This window comes from Chiloscyllium plagiosum, chromosome 30, assembly GCF_004010195.1.
Source record: "Chiloscyllium plagiosum isolate BGI_BamShark_2017 chromosome 30, ASM401019v2, whole genome shotgun sequence".
NCBI classification, from domain to species: Eukaryota; Metazoa; Chordata; class Chondrichthyes; order Orectolobiformes; family Hemiscylliidae; genus Chiloscyllium; species Chiloscyllium plagiosum.
In genome coordinates this window covers 3,740,151-3,764,308 of record NC_057739.1, presented here as the reverse complement: position 1 = coordinate 3,764,308, position 24,158 = coordinate 3,740,151, and the positions used below count along the sequence as shown (strand labels likewise).

The 24,158-nt window shown below is 38.9% G+C and overlaps 1 protein-coding gene across 1 annotated transcript in view; it reads left to right on the top strand.

The window, feature by feature from the left end:
• The window catches only part of LOC122564715, a 155,439-nt gene that overhangs the window by 4,588 nt on the left and 126,693 nt on the right, over window positions 1–24,158 (top strand). The window contains exons 2-4 of the mRNA XM_043719838.1: window positions 14,754–14,784; window positions 18,929–19,085; window positions 23,584–23,613. The gene's annotated coding sequence lies outside the window, so the exon portion shown is untranslated. The remainder of the gene's footprint in view (window positions 1–14,753; window positions 14,785–18,928; window positions 19,086–23,583; window positions 23,614–24,158) is intronic.

The following is a 24,158-nucleotide window of genomic DNA, read 5'->3' as shown; positions in this document are numbered from 1 at the left end:
GGCCTATCACCCTCACCTTGACTTCCCTCCACCTATCGCATTTCCAACACCCCTCCCCCAAGTCCCTCCTCCCTACCTTTTATCTTGGCTTGCTGGACACACTTTCCTCATTCCTGAAGAAGGGCTTATGCCCGAAACGTCGATTCTCCTGTTCCTTGGATGCTGCCTGACCTGCTGCGCTTTTCATGGAGTGTGGAGCATCAGTCATGTCTGCATAACATAACAAGGTTTGTTTGGTGGTTGAAGGCCACACCCACTCGACCCATGTGGCGGCGTGAACCAGCATTGGCAGGCATGAATTGTGTATTTTTTTGACTGTTTAATTGTTTAACTTCACTGTGAAAATGCCAAAAAGAGCTGCAGGTACACCTATGCCTCACAATAATAAAAAGAAAAGGAAGCATCTGGCATTATCAGTAATGCAGAACGTAGACTTATTGTAGATGCTTGATCGTGGTGTATCTGCGGCATCTTAATGAACAATATGGTTTCGGAACTACCACTGTATAATTTGAAGAACTAGAAAGACAAGTTACTGAAGTTTTATGGTAACAGTGATGACCATAAACTAATGAAAAATAGGAAAACACTGCATTGGGCAAAAAATGAAGATCTTAACCGTGTGTTGATGGAGTGAATTCGACAACGAAGACGTGAACATATGCCACTGACTGGTTTGTTGGTCATGAAACAAGCTAGAAAATATCGTAAAGGACTGAACACTAAAGGCAAATATCAATATTCAGAAGGTTGGCTACAGAAATTTAAGAAGGGTAATGGTGTAAAATATCTGAAAATATGTGATGAAAAGACTTCTGTTGACCGTGAAGCAGCTGAAAATTATATTGATGAATTTGCCAGGATGATATTTAAACAAAGCCTTAGTCCTGAACAAATTTACAATGCTGATGAAACAGCTCTCTACTGGCACTATGTCCCGAGAAAAATATTAACAACGGCTGATGAGAGAGCACCAACAGGTTTTAAGGATACTAAGACAGGTTAACTATTCTTGGTGTGCCAGTGCTGCAGGCACACAGAAGGTGAAATCGGTAGTGATTGGGAAAAGCAAACATCCGAGATGTCTGAAAGGTGTACATAACTTAACTGTGCATTATTATGCAAGCAAGAAAGCATGGATAACCTGAGAATTTTTGTTTGACTGTTTCAGTAACCACTTTGTACCAGCAGCATGAGCTCATTGCAGGCAAGCTGCACTGGAAGAAAATTTTAAAATATCATTGTTCCTCGACGACTGCTCTGCACATCTCCCTGCTGAACTTCTTGTGAAAAGTAATGTTTTCAGCATTTACTTGCCCCCAAATATGATATCTGTATTACAGCCATGTGACCAAGGAATTTTGCGCTCTATGAAGAGCAAGTATAAAGACTACTTTTTTTTAAACTGTATGGTTGCTGCAGTCAACAGAGAGGTAGGAATCCAAGACTTCCTGAAAGAGTTTAGTGTTAAGGATGCCATTTATGCAGTTTCTAATGCTTGGAATGATGTTGATAAATCGACATTAACAGATGCTTGGCATAGACTCTGGCCTACAACAATGTTTCATGTAAATGAACCTACAGATGAAGACTACGAAGGATTTCATGTCACTGAAGAGAAAAAGATGATAGCAAACCTTATAAGTTATGCACAAAGTTTATCAGACGAAAGTGTAAATAAATTACAGGAAGCTGACATCAAAGAAATCCGGTGGCTCAGTGGTTAGCACTGCTGCTTCGCAGCGCCAGGGACCCGGGTTCGATCCCAGCTTCGGGCAACTGTCTGCATGGAGTTTGCATGTTCTCTCTGTGTCTGCGTGGGTTTCCTCTGGGTGCTCCAGTTTTCTCCCACAGTCCAAAGATGTGCAGGTCAGGTGGATTGGCCATGCTAAATTGCCCATAGTGATAGGTGCATTAGTAGGGAATGGGTCTGGGTAGGTTACGCTTCGGACGGTCGGTGTGGACTTGTTAGGCCGAAGGGCCTGTTTCCACACTGCAGGAAATCTAATCTAATCTAAATGCTGAACATTGACAATGATGCATTCCTTGAGCGATGGGAAAATTGCTGAAATGGTTTTAAATACAGATAAGTGTGAGAATAGTGATGATGATGACTGAGTGAACACAGTTGGAAAAAATCCCCATAGATGATATGTTGAAAATGTGTGATCTGTTAAATGCTGGCCTTGAGCAACATTCATTTATCAATGAACAAGAGATATGACAATTCACTCAATTAAAGAGATTGCTTTGACAGAAACCTATGTTAATGAGACAGGTAACACTTGAAGAAGTCTTTAAAAATACTGTCTGCCATAGTGCTGAAGCTCTTAGTGTGAGTATTCATATGTTTTTGCTGCAGTATTAATGTTTGATTACTGGGTACTGCCCTGGACCCTACAGGGGGTGCTACATTTGTTCTGAAATCTGAAAAATTCTGAATATCCTGACAATTTGGGATGAAGGATCGTTTACCTGTATCATTAACACCAAAAACCATGGAGATATTGATTACACCAAATGGATTATGTCAATGTCGAGTGACGCCATTGCAGAGTGCTAATTCAGCAGAGAGAGAAAACATATAGAGCCTGCATCCATCTCTTTCTCTGTCTGTCTTTCACCATACACGTATGGGACAAAGACAGAAAAACCAAGAACATTTGAAAGGAAGAATTTAATAGAAAGCCTAAGTCCACCCAATCAACTGTCAAATCAACGAGTTACTATCTGGACTTGTAATTTTTGTAATTTTCTTTCTTTTGTCTGTATACCTTTTCCACCATTGTACATGTATCAAACTGTTGTCTTTTATCTTAATTGTGAATGAGTGTGTATGTTTTCTAGGCGCTTTGAAGGAGTATAGTAGATTAGTAATCCTTTCTTTGTGTTTTGATAGAGTTACAGTGAACAGTTATTTTTATGTTAATGATGAAACATGGTGTGAATTACTTTTGTCCTATATAGCAGCTAATCAGGCAAATTGGTCATCTTGGTGGTCTAATTGGGACTTTGTATATTTTGGGATGGTTTGTAGAACAATGGGACATTATTACTGGTGCCAGTTAAGTTGTAACAGTAACAAAAACAGAAATTGCTGGAAAACTTAAACAACTCCAGCAGTATCTCTATTTATTATAGAATCCCTACAGTGTGAAAACAGGCCTTTTGGCCCAACAAATCCACATCGACCCTCTGAAGAGTATCTCACCTAGACTCATTCCCTTACCCTAGTGCTCTATGCACTTAATGTACTCATCCCTGAACACTACAGGCAATTTAGCATTGCCAATCAACCTAACCTGTACATCTTTGGACTGTGGGAGGAGACAGGAGCACCCGGAGGAAACCTATGCAGACACAGGAAGAATGTGCAAACTCCACACAGAGAGTTGCTCAGGACTGGAATCAAACCCGGGTCCCTGGCGCTCTGAGGCAGCAGTGCTAATCACTGAGTTACCATTCCACCCATCTATGGAGAGAAAGCAGAGTTAACATCTTCGGTCCAGCGATTTTTCTTCAGAACTGATGGTAGTTAGGAAAGGGTTGGTATTTATGCAGACAGTGAGTGGGGGTGGAGGTAGGGGTAAACAATAGTCGGAGGTAGAGCCCCAAAAGCAGAGAAAACAGTTCTGTAGACAAAGGAATGGGTAATGGTCAGCTTGGGATAATAAACAGCTGCTAATAGAACTATTAGTAGCTGTGGGTTGTGTCTGGTAGCAGCCCATATGATGATAAGGCCTGGTTTGTGGGGTGTGATGATATTATGGCTTTAAGAGGTGTATGTTTTTGATCTTTTTGTTATGAAGAGAGGTCAGAGCAGAGTTGTTGAGTGGTCTGTTCCAAGCAAATAAAATGAACAGCCTGTGAGGCCTTTTTGAAGTAGGAACAATAGAAACAGCATGAATGGGTGGAGTCAGGTCCCACAGAACCATAGTTTTAGTTTAGCTTTCAGTAGTTGTTGGGGTTTTGAAGCTGCCATACATCTCTCCCTCTCTGCCAGAATTCTCTCTCTCTGGTTGAATTTCCTTTTGATGTTCTTTACTCTGAAGAAACATTGCATCTGAGACAGTCTATTTGACTGAACTTACCTTTGCCAAGGGCATGTTTATGGGATATTACTATATTGGAACAGTTGCTGTTTAGTAGTTAACTAACCAATCATTCTGATAAGTTTCCAGTAGAGTTAAAGTTAGACCAGTTCTTCTTTCTTTCGTTTGTGTTTGTAGAATAAAAAAAAGTGTTTTGCTTAAAGCTGAGTAGTGTAACTAATGAAATTATATCTGGAACACAGTACTTTACACATGCCTTTGAATAAGAAAACGTTGGAGTCTAGACTATCCCCTTGATATATTTAAAGATGGTTTGATCTAGTCCAGAACAAATTGGGTGCTCTTGTTAGGTTCAAAATGTCTACTTCCTGGTTGGGTTTGGGATTATTAGATTCAAAGACAGTGAATGATGATGTTGATTTTTCTTTTTAACTTCAGGTGTTGCATTCATTTCATAAAAACAGGATGTGTATTCTGTAGTAATGGTTCTTTCAGTCACTTAAGAGTTTCCTAGGAGTGGAAGATGTCACTTCGGTAATTTTACAGAAAGTGAGCAAGGCAAAGCTTTCAGAATTAGGAAACAAATTGGAATGTCTGTGAGGAAAGGGGAGACAATACTGCATTTACAGTAGCCAGGAATGTAAACAGAATAATTAGAAATGGCTAAAATTCAATTGGAAATGAAGCAGCTTGAATATGAAAAGGAAATGAAACAGTTGGAGTTATAATTAAACTTAAAGGAAAAAGAAAGGAAAGCCTTGCGAAGAGAGGGGGAAAAAAGAGAGGTCTTGAACTTCAACAGTTAGCAATGAAAGAGAAAAGTCGACTTAAAATGGCAAAGGTAGAAAGTAGGAGTAATGATGGGGACAGTGATGAAGAGCAAACGCATTGTAGCCAAAAACATGGTAGTGATCTGTTTCAATATGTCCAAATGTTACCAAAGTTTGATGAGAAAGAGATGGAAGTTTTTTTTCATTTTATTTGGAACAAGTAGCTAAAGAAATGAAATGGCTGTTGACCATGCGGGTATTGTTGATTCAAACAAAACTTGGTAGGCAGAGCTAGTGAGATATAATATCACTAACAGAGGAGGTATCTGGGGAGTATGATGAGGTGAAAAACACTATCTAAAGTGCATATAAACCAGTGTCAGAAGCCTACAAACAATGTTATAGGTACCTGGAGGGAACCTGGTCAAAAGTACATAGAGTTTGAGAGGATTACACAAAGTAACTTTGTTAGATGGGTAAGGGCATTGAAAACAGATCAGACATATGACACTTAGAGAAATTGTTATTTTGGCGGAGTTCAAACAATTACTTCTTGAACAAGTAAGAGCAGAGAGTTAGAACTACAAGGTTAGCAGAAATAACAGATGATTACAAATTAGTTCATACGTCGAAGTATTAATTTCATTCTGTGAGGAATAGAAATTGGGGAAAAATGAAATCCTCAGCTAATAAATGAAAAGAAGATAGTAAAGTTAGCTTACCACAAGTTTAAAACAAAATGAGGGAGGAAGAGAAGTTTAAGAAAAACCTCAGGTGTTTTCACTGCAATAATGTAGGATCCATGAAGTCACAATGTTGGTGGTTTAAGAAAAGTATTGGGAAAATGGATGTGGTAAAAAAGGATAAGCCATAGGTTTTATTAAAGTGGTAAAGGAAAACCTAGTGGAAGCTAAAGAGCTGCAAAAGAATTTGCAACCTGGTCAGGGATTGGTTAATAAGTACCAGATCTGTGGGCGGCACGGTGGCACAGTGGTTAGCACTGCTGCACCAGAGTCCCGGGTTCAATTCCCGCCTCAGGCGACTGTGTGTGGAGTTTGCACATTCTCCCCGTGTCTGCATGGGTTTCCTCCGGGTGCTCCGGTTTCCTCCCACAGTCCAAAGATGTGCAGGTCAGTTGAATTGGCCATGCTAAATTGCCCGTAGTGTTAGGTAAGGGGTAGATATAGGAGTATGGGTGGGTTGCGCTTCGGCAGGGCGGTGTGGACTTGTTGGGCCGAAGGGCCTGTTTCCACACTGTAAGTAATCTAATCTAATCTCTTGAAAAATTTACCTGTGTGGATATGGCTTACTCATATGTACCAGGGAGAATAGGTAAAGAAATTTAAACTTGAAGATACAGGAACAAATTAATCTTTGATGGTGAGAAATGAAGAGGTACATACTTTGGAAGGCGTTTTGCCAGCATGTGGAATTCATGATGAGAGGAGTAGACTTTTATTGTAAAAGGGTGAGGTTGGAGAATCCAGTGAAAAGTGGAGTGGTGGTATAAATAATTAAGAAATTCGCTGTTCTAGAGATACAACTTATCCTGTGGATCACAGGCGTGAGTGATGCATAGTGTGGTTGAAAAGTTTGTGGAAAGTCGGACAACTGAGATGTCACAGGATGTATGGGATTTTTTTTCACTATGGTAGCAAGGTCACAAAGCCACAGGTTGAAACAGGAGGAGAAATGACGGAATAAATATAAGGAAGTTGAAATTCAATTATCAGAAACTACATTTGATCAAATAATTGAGAAAAAAAACAAGAACAGGTGGAGGACAAAGTGAATATTTTTAGTTCAGAGAGGTTGGTGGAATTACAACAACAAAAAAGAAAAAAAACAATTTTTTTTCAGAAAGCATACACAGAAGAAGAATCTGAGTGTATCTCAGAATGTTACTGTCCTAAAAATGAAGTTTTGATGAGGAAATAGAGACCATTACGTATTCAGGCAGATGAAAAATGGGCAGAAGTTCATCAAATTGTATTATCAATAGGTTATAGATTGGAGGTGTTGCAGGTGGCACATGTGATACCAGTAGGACGTAATTTGGGAGTAAGGAAAACTCAAGCCTAAATAAAAGAACATTTTTATTGCCTGAGGCTTTTGTTTAAAAGTTGGAACAATAGAAGCAGCATGCATGAGTGGAGTCAGGTTCCCACAGAACCAGAATTTTAGTTTAGCTTTCAGTAGCTGTTGGGATTTTGAAGCTGCATACATCCCTCCCTAGTACAGCAAAAAGCTTGAGTTCTCTCTTTTTCTGCCAGACTTTTCTCATAATGTTTTTTTTTCCTTCTGCATTGGAGAAACATTTCATGTATGACAGTCTATTTCACTAAATTTGCCTTTGTCAAGAGTGTGTTTTTGGGATGTTGCTGTGTTGGAACGGTTGTTGTTTAGTAGTTAAATAATCTAATTTTCTTTAAGTTTTCCAATAGTTAGACGAATTTTTTTTGTTTGTATTTTAACTGTAGAGTAATAATAAAGTGTGTTTTGCTTAACGTAGAGTAGTGTAGCTAGCGCAGTACCTTACAATTGCCTTTAAATAAGAAAAAGTTAGGATCTAGGCTGTCTCCATTATATATGTGAAGATGGTTTGGTTTGGTCCATACAGAGGGTACAGTAATGGGTGAATGGTGTTGAACAAGTTGCAGTCATCAGCAAACATCCCCACTTCTGATCATATGGTGGAGAGAAGGTCATTGATGAAGCAGCTGAAGATGGTTGTGCCAGGACACTGATCTGAGGAACTCATGCAAAGATGTCCTGGAGCTGAGGTAACTGAGCCCTAACAACCACAACTATCTTCATATGTGCCAGGTAGTAATTCAATCAGTGGACAATTTGCCTCCGATATCCATTGATTCCAGTTTTGCTAGGGGATTGCAACTGGGAGATTAGCTTCTTCCATGAAGGCGGTCTTAAAATCGTTTTTTTTCTGCCATTTCCATGTCCTCCATTTTAAATTCTCCTGACACCACTTCTAACTGGCCTAAATTTATCCTTGCTGATCTTTTTCTTTTCATATCAATGGAAGCGTTTACTGCTCTGTCTTAATGCTCTACACTTACTCAAATTCATTACTTTTTCTTCTTTTCTCATCATTTTTCTTGGCCCTCCTTTGCTGACTCAAATTCTCCTGATCTTCAGGCTTAACATTATTTCTCGCTTTCTCATAAACCATTTCTTTTGATCTCATGTAACCTTCAACTTTGTTTGTGAACCATGGTCTTTAATCTTTCCCTATCTTGTGTTTGTGTCTTAGTGTATGTTGTGGACTTCATAGTAACGTATGTTGTAGACCTCAAAGTAATGTATGTTGTAGACCTCATAGTTCTTCATTAAATAAAGGCAGTACTAATATTTAGTGTATCAGATCCTTTCATATATTTTCACAAGCCACCTTAGCAAACTTGCCACTTATTTTTCATTTGCTGAATTATAAGATCCTAATTTCAGAATTGCTATGCTGCATAAAACTTGATGCAAAATTCTGTCATATATTGGTCACTGTTTCCCAAGTGCTCAATTATTACATGGTTATCAGTTATCCTTTTCTATTACATAACATCAAATCTACATTATCTCAATCTCTAATAGGTTACACACTCCAGGAATTCATTCACCATAATGTTAGTATTGATTCTGTTAACCCATGTCCTATCTAAATTGAAATAATCCATTATTACTATATTATACACATTCCATGCATCTCTAATTTCCTGATGTATACTGTGCCCAATTTTAGGAATCAGCAACACATTTCCATTTCTGTTAACCCATGTCCTATCTAAATTGAAATAATCCATTATTACTATATTATCCACGTTACATGCATCTCTAATTTCCTGATGTATACTGTGCCCAATTTTAGGAATACAGTTTGGTAATGACAAACAAATGCCACCAATGTTTACTGCTTCTTGCTGCTTCTTACCTCCACCAGAATGATTCTGCAGTTTCCAATCTTGCAATTGAAATTACGATTTAACTCATGTACTGACATCATTCCTTATTACCCCCTCACAATCCTTTTGCCTTTCCAGTCTTAGTCTGTAGTCACTATGTATAATTGCAGTTAAATCTTATCCATTTACCTTCATTAATTCATTGATATTGAACCTTGTAAATATTTATCTCCATTTAGTCCTATTTGATGCTTACCTTTACTCCATCCGTCATTTATTTTTAATTGCTACATTTTTACTGTTCCTAGTTTTGCTTTCCTTGAATCTGAGCTCCCACTTGCGTCTCTCCCGTTCAATAGTATTTTTAGTTTCAACCCTCAATGTCTGTAGCAAATTTACCTGTGAGGATGTTAGGTCTGGTCCAGCTAAGTTGTAACCTTTCCATCTTGTACAGGTCCCACCAATCCCAATACTTCAAAAATATTGCACCCTCTCTCTTATACTAGTTTTCTAGCCATGTGTTCAATCACTGAATTCTGTTTCTATACTGAACAACACATGGAACTGAGTGTAATCCTGCTTTCGAGATTTTGCTTTTCAGTCTCTTCCTAGTTCCCTGAAATCTGCTTTCTGTATATTTATGTATAATTTCTTACATAAATTATTATTAAGTCCTTGCATGAAGATGCAGGAATAGAGAAGTGCTCCTACAAAGGGAAGAATATTGTGAAATTTGATTATCTTGGAGTAAAGAATTAGTGATACTCCTAAACTAGAAATATTTGTATTCCAAAGAAGACTTGAAGCTGAGTTTGTTTGAACTCAAGTTTATAATAGCTCTCAGAATAAGCTATCAGAAAATCCAGTCTACGAATTGAAGTAACAGTTGTCTTCAACCTATTGAAGGCTAGAGAAAGGGATTTTGGTGTGAGTACACTAAGGGTTGCTGTTGGGTAGAGTTCCAAGTTCTGAAGAATGGGTACTGGACTCAAAACGTTAACTCTGCTTTCTCTCTGCACATGCTACCAGACCTGCTGAGTTTCTGTAGTGTTTTAGATTTCCAGCATCTGCAGTTCTTTGTTTTATTTTACTGCTCTATACCAAGGATGTTTAATTTTATTTGACACTCCTTGTAAAACAAGTGTTTTGGGATTACAGGAATTGTACATTTCCTATGTGTTTAAAACTCTTAAAATTTGTGTCATCAGAAAATGGTAGGTTTATTCAAATAATCTTTTTGTTTCTTAATAAACTTTGTTCAAACTGTAGAGTTGCCTGCTTCTGTTTCAAGAGAGTCCACCGCATTCAACGCAAAACAAAGCAAAATATGATCTATCATGCCTATTTCACTCTGGGATCTGACATGTCCAGTAATATGGGTGGCACATTGGTTCAGTGGTTAGCATTGCTGCCTCACAGCATCAGGGACCCAGGTTCAATTCCATGCTTGGTTGGTTGTCTATGTGACGTTTGCACCTTCTTCATGTCTGCTTGAGTTTCCTGCGGGTGCTCTCGTTTCCTTCCACATTCAAAGGTGTGCAGGTTAGGTGGATTGGCCATGCTAAGTTGTGTCAGGGATGTGCAGGCTAGGTGGGGTGGCCGTGGTAAATGCAGTGTTATGGGGAATGGGTGGAATGCTCTTCGGTGGACCGGTGTGGTTTTGATGGGCCTGCTTCCACGCTTTAGGAATTCTATGATTAATAACATTAGCTACATTCATAAACATATAAATTTTTGAAATAGTAGTCAGGTCGTTATTCTTGGATTTTTGATAAATATCTGACTTGAATGTTTTTGTGGTCAAATGGTTCTCAAAGGAAATATGGTTAGGAAGTTCAGTTTCAGTTCCAAACATGGGCAAAAGAGCTGAATTCCAGAGGTGAGGTGAAAATGACTGCCCTTGACATCAAGACTGCACTTGATCATATGCAGCATCAACAAGCTCTTGAAAAATGAGAGTCAGGGTGAAAACTCTCTGATGACTGCACTCCTACCTAACAGAAGGGAAAATGTTTGTAGTGGTTGGAGGTCATTCATCTCAGCTCCAGGATATCTTTGCATCAGTTTCTCAGGATAGTGTCCTAGGCCCAAACATTTTCGACTGCTTCATCAAAGACCTTCTCTCTGACATAGGATCAGAATGGCAATGTTTGTTGTTTAAGAATGTTCAATGCCCTTCATGACCTCAGATACTGAAGCAGTCCCTGTCCAAATGCAGCAACAAAAACAGAAATTGCTGGAAAATCTCAGCAAATCTCACAGCATCTGTGGAGAGATATCAGACAGTGTCTAGGCTTGGGCTGAAAAGTGGCAAGTAGCATTCAAGCCACACAAGTGTGAGGCAATGACTCTCTAACAAGAGAGAATCTATCCATTCAATTATATCATCATCACTGAATCCCTCTTGTCAACATATCGAGGATAACCATTGACCAGAAACTGAACTGGACCAGTCATATAAATAAAACAAAGAACTCCAGATGGTGGAGATCTAAAACACATAAAAACAGAACTCGCTGGAGAAACTCAGCAGGTCTGGCAGCATTTTTGGCGAGAAATTAGATTTGAGTCCACTCTTCTGAAGAAGGATCAAAACGTTAACTGTATTTTGTATCCACTGAAGACCTGTTAAGTTTAGCCATATAAATACTGTTGCTACAAGAACAAGTTAAAGGTTAGGAACAGATAACATATCTCCTGACTTCCAAAAGCTTGTTGCTATCCACCAGTCACGATGTAGTATTCCCCTGGATGACTGCAGTTCCAACAACACATAAGCCATGAAACTATCCAGAACAAAGCTGCACACTAATTGACACCACATCCACAAACCTTCAGTCCCTCCACCATTGACCCTAAGTAGGAACAGTGTTTGCCATCTGCAAGATGCACTGAGAAATTCATCAAGCTCCTTGGATAACACCTTCCGCAGTCATTGCCACTACCATCACAGACAAGGACAGTTGATACATGGGAACATCAATACTTTGGGAGCTGTCTTCCCAAGTGACTCATATTCTGACTTGGAAGTATATCGCTGTTCCATCAGCGTCACTGGGTCAGAATCCTGGAACTCCCTCCCTAATGATGTACCTATACCAAATGGACTGCAGTGTCACAAGTAGACTGCTCATCATTAACATCTCAAAGGCAACTAGGGATGGATAATAAATGGTTGCCCAACCAGCTACATTCACATTCCTTAAGTGAACCTTATAAGATGTTTAGAGTATAAGGAAATTTGTTCATTGCATGTTTATATGTAACTGTGCCTACTTAAGATTTATTTTTTATTTCTATGTGATAAAGTGTTTTGCTTCTTACCAAATACCTAGCATTTATGAAATAAAAAGTGTTGGTCTCTACCAAGATCATAACAAAGGTAATCTGGACTCACTTTGCTGCACTGTTGTCCAGGAGTTAATGTTATGTGCTGACCTATCAAAAAGCATTGCAATGTTGAGTTTCCCAAGGATTTAAATGCAGTATCTTCACCTTCTTTAGTATATTATTAAAATGTGAAATGCCACAAGTCTTGTTTTAATTTTTTCTTTACCCGGTTTTTCTAATATTTAGAATATTGACTGCTGATCCTATTTTATCCAATTTTAATCTAGCTTGGTCAGAAACTGAAAATGTTACAGCTTTCATTGCACCTGCATCCGGGGCATTGGAAATAATCATCAATGAAGCTCCTACTACATCTTCAGAATCTAGTTTACCATTTTCAAATTTGAATCCTGTGTCAGCTACAAAGTCAAATCCATCTTATTCTGCTAGATCTTTATCATTATCTACTACTGCTAAACCTGTGATCATAGTCAATAGAAAGGTGAGTAGTTCAAACCACAAAATGCCTTTCAAAGTGTAATTGAAATCCTCATGCATTTAATTACTTACTTTAGTGTACATAAAATGCACTGCCTATTTTGTGGGATCAATTTTGATTTTGACTACTTATTGTAAATTATAGCCTTTCTATATCAGTAGCCTTTCTACCACTTTGTAGCTGCTCACTTCTTAATATGAAGATCAGAATACTATAATCTAAATGGAACTTAAGAACAAAGAAAATTACAGCACAGAAACAGGCCTTTCGGCCCTCCAAGCCTGCGCTGATCCAGATCCTCTGTCTAAACCTGCTGCCTATTTTCCAAAGATCTCTATCCCTTTGCTCCCTGCCCATTCATGTATCTGTCTAGATACATCTTAAATGTCGCTATTGTTCCTGCCCCATCACCTCTGCTGGCAATACATTCCAGGCACCCATAACCCTCTGCGTGAATCTCCCCTAAACTTTTCCCCACTCACTTTGAACTCGTGACCCCTGGTAATTGAGTCCCTACTCTGGGACAAAGTTCTGGCTATCCACTCTGTCTCCACCTCTCATGATTTTGTAGACCTGAATCAGGTCCCCCCTCAACCTCCTTTTCAATGAAAATAATCTTAATCTACTCAACCTCTCTTTATAGCAAGCGCCCTCCATACCAGACAACATCCTGGTGAACCTCCTCTGCACCCTCTCCAAAGAATCCACATCCCTTTGGTAATGTGATGACCAGAACTGTGCGCAGTATTCCAAATGTGGCCAAACCAAAGTCTTATACAATTGTAACATGACCGGCTAACTCTTGTACTCAATACCCCATCTGATGAAGGAATACATGTTGTATGCCTTCTTGCCAGGTATAATAGGAACTGCTAGGAGCCTGTGAAGCGGGGGTATGGTGAATTTAGCAGTTTGAGCCTTCTGTTTTAGTTGCAGGATATAGCAGTGAAAGCTGTATTCACTGATCTTGACCATATAGGTGAGATCATTTAACTTCTTAAGGCATTCCATTCATGTTTTCAGGCTGGACTGCTGACATTGATTGTTGATCATTTTCTGTCTTGAGGGTGTCTTGGGTCCCTGTGGATAGAACATTTCATTCCATCTCTATCATCAAGACCTCTAGTGCAGTGTTGTGTCATTGGTCATTGTTTATTTTGCCACAGGTAAAATCCATGGCCTGTACTCCTAGAATACTAGAACCCCTACAGTGTGGAAGAAGGCCATTCAGCTCATTGGATCCATGCCAACCCTCTGAAGAGCATCCCTCCCAGACCCACTCCATTCCTGTAACCCTGCCTTTCCCATAGGTAACTCACACATCCCTGGGCACTATAGGCAATTTAACAAGGCTAATCCACCTAATCTTCACATATTTGGACTGTGGGAGGAAACCAGAGCACCTGGACGAAATCCTCGCAGCAACTGGGAGAATGTGCAAACTCCCCACAAACAGTCACCCAAAACTGGAATCAAACTTTGGTCCCTGGTGCTGTTAGGTAGCAGTGCTATCCACTAAGCCCACAGTGCTGCTCACTTACAGGGACTATCCAGTTGTAACTCCTGACATCTGGCTACTGGCACCACATGGTTTGTTAGTTATTGTTTACATCAAGCAGAGATAATCAAAATTGACCAGTTTTAATATGTAGACATGAAGATCTTTGACAACAAATTAGTTTTCTGAGCCACTCTGCATGTACTATTAAGTAGAAACTTCACAGTTTGTACACTTTGTCTGTTCTGTGGTGGAAGAATGATCAGATTGTGGCCTCTTGCCAGTGTAGCTATGGTGTGAAATATTTCACACCTTTGGTGTGAAATATTTCTTGAAACACTGTGAAAATGTCATGTTTTGGTAATTTTCATAAAGTAAATGTCACCCCGAGGTATATTTTGTATGTTGAGCATTATGTCATAAATAGTGCAATTTGATAACTAGTTTAGTCAAGTATTAACTAAGACAGGGATCGCACATGCTCCTGGGATACCTCTGGTCATTGCATTAACTGTCTTCACCTGATATCATGTCAAAGCAAAAGCACTAAAGGTAATAAAGCATAATAAACAGAGGTAGAGGCATTTCCAAGTGGACTAATTAGTATATGTTTGGCGTGCAACAGGGCTTGCATTGCAGTATTGCATTTATATCATTTTCTGATTGATGATATTTTTGTTCTGTTTATAGTACAGACCTGATGAAGCAGATCAGAGAATGGGTAAGCATTGCAAGTACAACGTTTCATCGTCTTAAAGACAAAGAAATATCACATAACTATTATATATTAAAGATGATTGATGCCCAGTTGTAATGTTTGAAGTATATTTATATTATGTTCATTGGTGTGCTAATCTTAATTTGTTGATGGACATCATTGAGACTGCCATTTTAGTGCAGTAGTCACTGTGTTACATTGTCTGGTGCCATATTTGGATGAGGCAACATGTGTCTGCTCAAGTGACAATAAAAGTTCATTTTGCGGCAAACTTGCAAAAATGCTGACAGGTTAGTAACCTGTCAAGGAAAATGTAGTAATTTCTGCTTCGTGCACCACTAAGTATAAAAAGAGAATTACTGAAAAACAACCAAACTTTTCCTGTTATGTTTTGCTACATGAACACTTCCATCAACACCAGGAAATAATTATTTGATCATTCATCTTCTGTACCTTGCTAAGAGTAAAATTACTATCACATTTGCCTATGTAACTGTTACAATTCAGTCTTATCCCCTTGTAGTTCATAAAAAGATTTAAAGTGAAGACAATAGTATGGTAGACTTTATTGATACCTAGCATGAATTCTCAATGCAACCCAAAGCTTTTCAGCTGATATATTTTTGATTGTACTGAAGATTTGTTGATAGCCATGCTCCTTTCTATACCATATCTTTCCAACCACAAAAGTTGTGGCATAGATAAAACATCAGAACGTGTCATTTTTTGGATCCTTTGAAGACAGGTAACTCATGTAATCAATCATAGTTGCTGATTCTAATACTTACCAGTGTAAGAACTTATTAAATAATTGTCCTTTAAACCCTTTAAAACTAGGTATTATCAACTGTCACCTTTTCATACAATAGCTATTGAATAGCTTGACTATGTTTAGTTCCTAAAGTTATACTTTATATCACTCATGGTTGATGTAATTACTGCCATGTGTTTCTTTGCCATCAGCACATGTGTCAGAATACAGGCTAGGCTTTCCCCTTGCAACAACTCAAAATCATAAAGCTTAAACAATAAAAAGATTAGATAAGCTTAATCTAATCATTGGACATTTGCATACACTTTTCTACGAAGGAATGTAAATTAGAACCTTTTCATAGTACTCAACATATCCAACCACTTCTCATTCACACTTGTGTGATGAAAGAGACTGTTTAAAGGGTATGATTATGTTTGAATATAGGAGTTGTGAGGTCATGTTGAGACTGTACAGGACATTGATTAGGCCAATGTGTGCAATTCTGATCTCCCTCTTATCAGAAGGATGTTGTGAAACTTGAAAGTATTCAGAAAAGATTTAATAGGATGTTGCCAGGTTGAAGGATTTTAAGTATGGGGAGAGGCTGAATAGGTTGGGGCTGTCTTCCCTGGAACATCGGAGGCTGATGGGTGACCTCTAAAGAGGTTTACAAAATCATGAGGGGCAGGAATAGGATAAATAAACAGGGTATTTTCCCTGGGGTGGGGGAGTCCAGAACTAGAGGGCACAGATTTAGGGTGACCTAAAGGGACCTAAAGGCAACATTTTCATGCAACATTTATCGAATGAGCTGCCAGAGGAAGTGGTGGAGGCTGGTACAATTACAACATTTAAAAGGCATCTGGATGGGTATATGAATAGGAAGGGTTTGCAGGGATATGGGCCAAGTGCTGGCAAATGGAACTAGTTTAGGTTAGGATATCTGGTCGGCCTGGACCGAAGGGTCTGTTTCTGTGCTGCACATCTCTGACTATGCCTATTATGTATCTGTAGGATTCTTTACCACAGAGGATTGTAGAAGCTGGGTTGTTCAGTATATTTAAGGCTAAGGTAGACAGATTTTTAAATAGTAAGGGAATAAGGGCCATGATAAAAAGGTAGGAAAGTAACATTGAGAATGATCAGATCAGCTATGATCTTAGTGAATGCCCTAATTCCACTCCTATATCTTACATCTTGTGTAAGAAAAAATTTTGCAATTGACAAAATAGTTCACTGAAAGAGACCTGTCAGATCAATGTTTTCTGAAAACAAAAATTGCTGGAAATCACAGCAGATCAGGCAGCATCTGTGGAGAGAGAGCAAGCTAATGTTTTGAGTCTAGATGACTCTTCATCAATGAAGTGTGGAGGGGCAACATTTATGCAATAGTGGAGACATTGGAGGTATTAGTACATTGGAGAAATCAAACAGCTTTGCAGGACACCACCGCTCTGTAACTAAACATGACCCTGACCTTCCCATAGCTGGTCATTTTAACAAAGCATCTGCTTGCATGCCCCACTTATCTGTCTTCAGCATGCTGCAATGCTCCAGTGAATCACAGTGCAAACTGGTGGAACAACATATATTCTTCAGACTCAGCACCTTACAACCTTCTAGCCTTAATATTGAATTCAACGTCTTCAGATTGTGAACTCACTGCCATGCTTCCCTTTCTTTTAGCTTTACTAGTTGTATTCTATGTCACCATGTCCCCTCCCCCAGTCCGGAGGGACCATCTGTTTGGCAGTCTGACACACCTTGTTCTGCCATTCTCATATTCTGGCCATTTAATCTGAACTATCAGCGCCCTTTTTTCCCCAGCAATCCAACCTCCCACTATCGCATAAATTCTGTTCCCTCCACAATTCACGTCAATTCTGATGAAGAGTCATCTTGATTCAAAACATTAGCTTGTTCTCTCTCCATGGATGCTGTCTGTCCTGCTGTGATTTCTGGCATTTTATTTCAGTACAGATTCCAGCATCTGCAATAATTTGCTCCTACATTAAGATCAATGTTTTCGCTTCGGCATAGCTGATTTAACAGATTAATATATCAGGGTTCTCAACCAAGCCTCATTATGTATTTAATGAATGCATGAATTCAATGAATGAATTGAATGAGGCAGAAATTAATGGGACATTTTTAACTTAACCAGCTCATAGGCTAAATGATGGAATTCTTTGCAATGCTGATTTTACAATCTATCACTTTTTAATCTCCTGAGATTGCTGGAAAACCTTATTGATTGTGCTTTAAAATAAGTATTCCACCAAGTTCTGTAGCTTTTGGACTACTTTCTGACTGATCCTATAGTCTGTCTGCATGGGCATGAAAGTTATGCAGAGTAGCTGACAATTAGCAACTATGAATTGTGAGTCTATCAGATAAACTAAGAGCTTAATTTGTTCAGATTATTATTGTCCAGTTTATCTTGTAGTGGAGTGGTAACATCCCAGCCTCTCTCAAAATTCAAAATGAGATTAAGTTTTAACTGCGTGCCACACTGTTAATGATGATGTCAGGTTTTTTTTGCTCTGCTTACAGTACAGACCCATCTAATTTATTTAATTTGGCTATCTTCTTTTAGTGAGCAGCAAACCATAAAAAAGATCTAAATTCAACTGATTTGGATGATCCTGCATTTCTCTATTTTATACAGCCCTAACCACTCTCTGTCTGCCCAGAGACTTTTAATTTTCAGATTAATTTTTATTTCCTTAGAAACATAGGGGGTCAGGCTCCTATGTATGTTTCTCTTTTTATTTCAGTTTGTATCCTCAATAAATTGAGGGATGTGTAGGTTAGGTTGATCTTAGAATATGATAAATGCTCGGCACAACATCGTGGGCTGAAGGGCCTATTCTGTGCTGTACTGCTCTAATGTTCTATGCTCCACCTATTTTATCGTGACCTTTCAAGTGTAATAATCTCCCAATTTATTTGCCTTGTATTTACCCTGTTTTCTACAGTCAAAACTTTATTTTGTAAAACCTTCTTTCTCAAACAAAAAGGCATATTCTATAAAATATGACCAGTAAATTGATATTCTTACTGAACTTATTTTGGTTTGGGATCATTAATTGGCGGGATGCGCCAGTAGTCAGTTCATTCTATGTAGAATGTCCTGAGCCGTTTTGAAGATCAAACCTGATTTTAAAGGAATGAGAATTGCAAGTGGCCAAATGATGTTCAGTTGCAGCTTACCTGATTGAAACTGTTCAGAATTGGAAGGCCATAAGAGGAAAATGCAGCTGCTTTGAGCAAAGTTTAATAAATGACTGCTTCAGTTTCAATTCATTTTCCATTGCCTTAAACTAATTACAGGTGAATTTGGATCATTTAATTAGTAACTCAATTATCATTCTGTTTTGATTTGTTTGATAGCCAGTGATTGTGACTGCTCATATATGGTATCAGAGGGGAATGAAAGGGCTATTGTGGCAATGCTTGGTCTCCTCTCTCTGCTCTGCATTGCTACAATCATCGCAGGACTTGTGCTTCTGCTATTCCCATGTCTGCTTCTTAAGAGCCTTCAAAAATTGTAAGTATCTTATTAAGATGTAAAAATAGTATAATAGAAGAAATGGAGAAGTCTTATTTTTGTTGGAATTCTTCACATACCACAAAGTTGTGCAATTTAATTTGTTACGATCAACTGAGGCATTAATCAGCTTCCCTTTTTCCCAATTTGTTGACTGGCCAGAATAAAAACTTCTATTTTTTAGCATGAGGTTCTACCTCTCACCAGTTAAAATATAATAAAACAACCTTTTACTGTAATAGTAAAGAGCCATGTGCACAGTTTCCTTAAAAGAAAGAGTTAATTGATTATCTGCTCAACCTGAGAAAATGAATGAAAACCTGACATGAAGCATGTAAACATTGAAATCATGTGAGCCCCCAAACACACACTTGTGTAAAAAGGAGATAATGTCCACTACAAAGGATTTTTAAAAAACAGAGTTTAGAGTCATTTGGTGTCCTGAGGCATGAGGTTTAACTGTGACCACAGTTGCTTAGTTGGTGGCATAGATCATCAGCAGTACTGAATGTTGAAGTTGTCATAAGCATAGAAACAGACCCTTCACTCCACTGTGTCTATGCTGACCAGCATACACTAAATTACACTAATCCCACTTGGTATACAGCCTACTGTGTCCTGGCATGTTAAGTGCCCATCCAGATACTTCTTACAGATCTTTGAGTTCTTGTTGTTTTTTATTATTCTTTTCAGTTTGTATTGGTATCAAGCCCTTCTTCTGGAGAGATAGAGAGAGGTTTTTCAGCCTTTCAATTCTATATCTTTAGTTTCTTCTCGCTCTGACGAAACTTTCACGGAGTACAGCCTTGTCTGTGTATTTCTGTGTTGATTGTCTTCAAACTTTACAATTACAGGTGAAGTTTTCATCTCCAGTATGCAATGCTGTCTATCAAGGTGTCAAATAAAAATAAAATGGGAGATCATTGTATTTTCACATCACCAACTGGCTTCCTTGTCTTTTGGGTAAAATGTTAATTTCAGCTTGGCTTTCTGTCTAATCCGCATGTAAATTTGATCATTTTCAGTCAGATGATGCCTGTGGTCATTTTAAGTCAGTGTTTTCAGTCTTTTTTTTAAGAATATTTCAGTCTATGCAAGTGCTAGATATTAAATTGAACGATATAATTTGGAAATCCGTAGTCCAATTTTACTTTAATTATCAAATTGCATAAAAGAATAGGAATAAATGTTGCAAATTTGTTCCTAACAGGGAGAACATGTTCAAAATTTGGATATGGAAATTTGTGGGAACACAGAATATTCTTTCCAAAAATGATGAAAATTAATTTGATTTACAATATCCAATGAAACGCATTGTGCAAAGTAGAAATGGCGTGTAACTAATCTTAAAGGCAATTTCTGCTGATGTGGGCAATTACACATCCACACCAATCTGGAAACGCAAGTGTGCACTGTTTCATTCATCATATGACATTTATGTGTGACATCATATGCAAAGGCTGCACTGTTCATGTTCATAGAATTTTGAAATAGGTTCAGTGGTGGTTAGTGAGGATCTTGTGCAGGGGGAGTGAGGATGCTAGATCCAAGGGTCTCTCTCCCTCTCACTCTCTCCTCTTCATTTTTTGACCCACCCATTTTGTCACTTACCCCTCTCTCTCTGCCTTCCATCTCCTTAGTCCCATTTCCCATCCTTCCCTCCAGATCTCAAATCCTCTCCCAGCTTCATCACTTCAAACCCATTTCAATACACATTCACAAACTTAAGTGGTGCATAGCTTGTGGGTGCTACTGTGGCCAAACATTACTAGTCTTAAATGCCAAGGACTCTTGAGTAGATATATTTTGAATATTATACCTGGTGCTTCTCCGGAATGACAGTATGTGAACAAATAAAGAATGGTACAGCACAGGAACAGGTGCTCCGGCTCACCATACCTGCACCATCACGTGACTCGTTTCTAAACTGGAAAATCTTTTGCCTTTATGCAGTCCATATCCCTATATTCTCTGCCTATTCATTTATCTGTCAAGATAGCTCATAAACATTGCTATTCTATCTGTTTCTACCAACTCCTCTGGCGGTGCATTCCGGCATTTACCACCCTCTTAAAAAAAATGCCTCTTGCATCTCCTTTAAATTTTCCCACTTTTACCATAAACCTATGTCCCTTAGTAATTGACATTTATACCCTGGGGAAAAGATTTGGATAAGTATATGAATAAGAATGGTTTGGAGGGATATGGGCCAAATGCAGGGGCAAGTGGAACTCTTTTAGTTTGGGAACATGGTTGGTGTGGACTAGTTGGACTGAAGGATCTGTTTCCATGCTGTATTCGGGGAGGCGATAGCCGAGTGGTATCGCTAGACTATTAATCCAGAAACTCAGCTAATGTTCTAGGGACCTGTGTTCAAACTTTGTCATGACAGATGGTGGAATTTGCATTCAGTAATAACCTGGAATTAAGAATCTATTGAAGATCTGAAACTATTCAATCAGATGATTAACTTTGGAAGGAGTAACAGGAATATGGAGGTTGGGTTAATGGTAAGATTCTTGGTAGTGTGGATGAGCAAACTCTGTGTCCATGTGCATAGATCCCTGAAAGTTGCCACCCAGGATTGCTAAGAAGGCATACAGTGTGTTAGCTTTTATTGGTCGAGGGATTGAATTTCGGAGCCATGAGAACATGTTGCAGCTGTACAAAACTCCGGTGCAGCCACACTTGGACTATTGCGCACAGTTCTGGTCGCCGCATTATAGGAAGGGTGTGGAAACATTAGGAAGTGTGCAGAGGAGGTTTACCAGATGTTACCTGGTATGGAAGGATTGTCTTATGAGAAAAGGCTTAGGGACCTGAGGCTGTTTTTTGTTTTAGAGAGAAGAAGGTTGAGAGATGACTTAATAGAGACATACAAGAGGATTGGACAGTGAGAGCCTTTTTCCTCGGATGGTGATGGCTAGCACAAGGGGACAGAGCTTTAAATTGAGTGATAGATATAGGTCAGATGTCAGAGGTAGGTTCTTTACTCAGAGAGTAGTATGGGATGGAATGCCCTGCCTGCAACAGTAGTAGACTTGCCAACATTAAGGGCATTTAAGAAGTCATTGGATAAAAATATGGACGAAAATAGAATAGTGTAGGTTAATTGGGCTTCAGATTGGTGTCACAGGTCGGCACAACATCGAGAGCCAAAGGCCATGTACTGTGCTGTAATATTCCATGTTCATTGTTGGGAAAACGCATAAGGTTCACCGATGCTCTTCAAGGATGGAAATCTGCCATCCTCACCTGATCTGGCCTACATGTGATTCCAGATCACGTCAATGTGCTTGACTCTCCAAAGACCTCTAAAATGGCCAACCAAGCCCATCAGTACAAAGGCAACTAATGATGAACAATAAACATTGGCTAGCCAGTGACACCCATGTCCCTATGGTGAATAAAGAAAAAAAAAGACTCTATGATGTAGAATATCCATTCTATCCATGCATCTCATAATTTCATAACTTTGTATCAGGTCGCCCTTCAGCCTCTGACGTTTAAGTGAAAACAAAACAAGTTCCTACAATCTCTCACAAAGTCATAAAGCTCGGAAACAGGCCCTTTGGTCCAACCTGTCCATGCCAGCTAGCCTAATCGAGTCCCATTTGCCAGCATTTGGCCCATATTCCTCTAAATCCTTCCTATTCATATACCTAAACAGATGCCTTTTTAGAGGAATCTGGGTAATTCAAGATGGAGGATGGAAAAAATTTCTGGCTGTAACAGCTGCTCCTTTTTTTTTGAGGTATTTTAGGTGTTGGAGGTGATTTCCTCAAATTCCAGGAGCAGCAACTATTGTTTTATATGCTGTTGCATTGTTATAATTGCAACATTTAAAAGGCATCTGGATGGGTATATGAATAGGAAGGGTTTGGAGATTTATGGGCCAGGTGCTGGCAGGTGGGATTAGATTGGGTTGGGATATCTGGTCGGCATGGAAGAGTTGGACCAAAGGATCTGTTTCCATGCTGTACACCTCTATGACTTTATAAATCTTGTAATTGTATCAGCATCCACTACCTCCTCTGGCAGCTCATTCCATATACACACCACCATCTGCGTGAAAAAGTTGCCCCTTCGGTCTGTTTTTAGTCTCTCCCCTCTCACTTTGAACCTGTGCCCTCTAGTTTTGGACTCTGGGAAAAATACCTTGATTATTCAACTTATTCATGCCCCCCATGATTTTACAAACTTGTACAAACCTCAGAGAAAACAGTCCCAGCCTATCCAGCCTCTCCTATAACTCCAGTCCCAGTAACATGCTTGTAGATCATTTTTAGCACCCTTTCCAATTTAATAATGTTCTTCCTATAGCAGGGCGACCAGAATTGTATGCAGTACTCCAAATATGGTCTTAACCAATATCTTGTAAAGCTGTAACCTGACCTGTTTCCATGTTGTACAGCTCTATGACTGTATAACTAATTCCTTAACAATGCTTAAATGTATTAGGAGGGAAAGTTTCTAATACTTCTGTTTTATCCTTTAGCAGGTCATTAAAAGATTCAACAGATGCTTGGTACGTACAACACATTGTATTTCATAATTGTTTAAGTTTTCATAGAAAAAGAATACTTGTTTAAAGGGTTCTCCTGTGCATACTCCATTGTAGTACTTTTCTAATTAACTTGCTCCTTACAAACCTAGATTATTAAGGGAGTGAATTAAGAATTAATTTATCCTATTATGAGCTTGGAGGGATAAAGGAAGGGTTTTTTTTTAGTACGTATAACACACATGACTGTTTCCTTATACAGCCAGTAAACTTGAGAGCCTGGCACATTTTTGGTTGATAAGCCTTTGAAGGCACAGTTGGGAACTGGAGTAGATAGAGTGAGGAAGTGAAAAGTGGAGAGATATGACACCTTTTAGAGCAAATGGGAAGAATATATGAAGGTAAAAACAATGACTGCAGATGCTGGAAACCAGATTCTAGATTAGAATGGTGCTGGAAAAGCACAGCAGTTAAGGCAGCATCCGAGGAGCAAGAAAATCGACGTTTCAGGCAAAAGCCCTTCATCAGGAATACAGGCAGAGTGCCTGCAGGGTGGAGAGATAAATGAG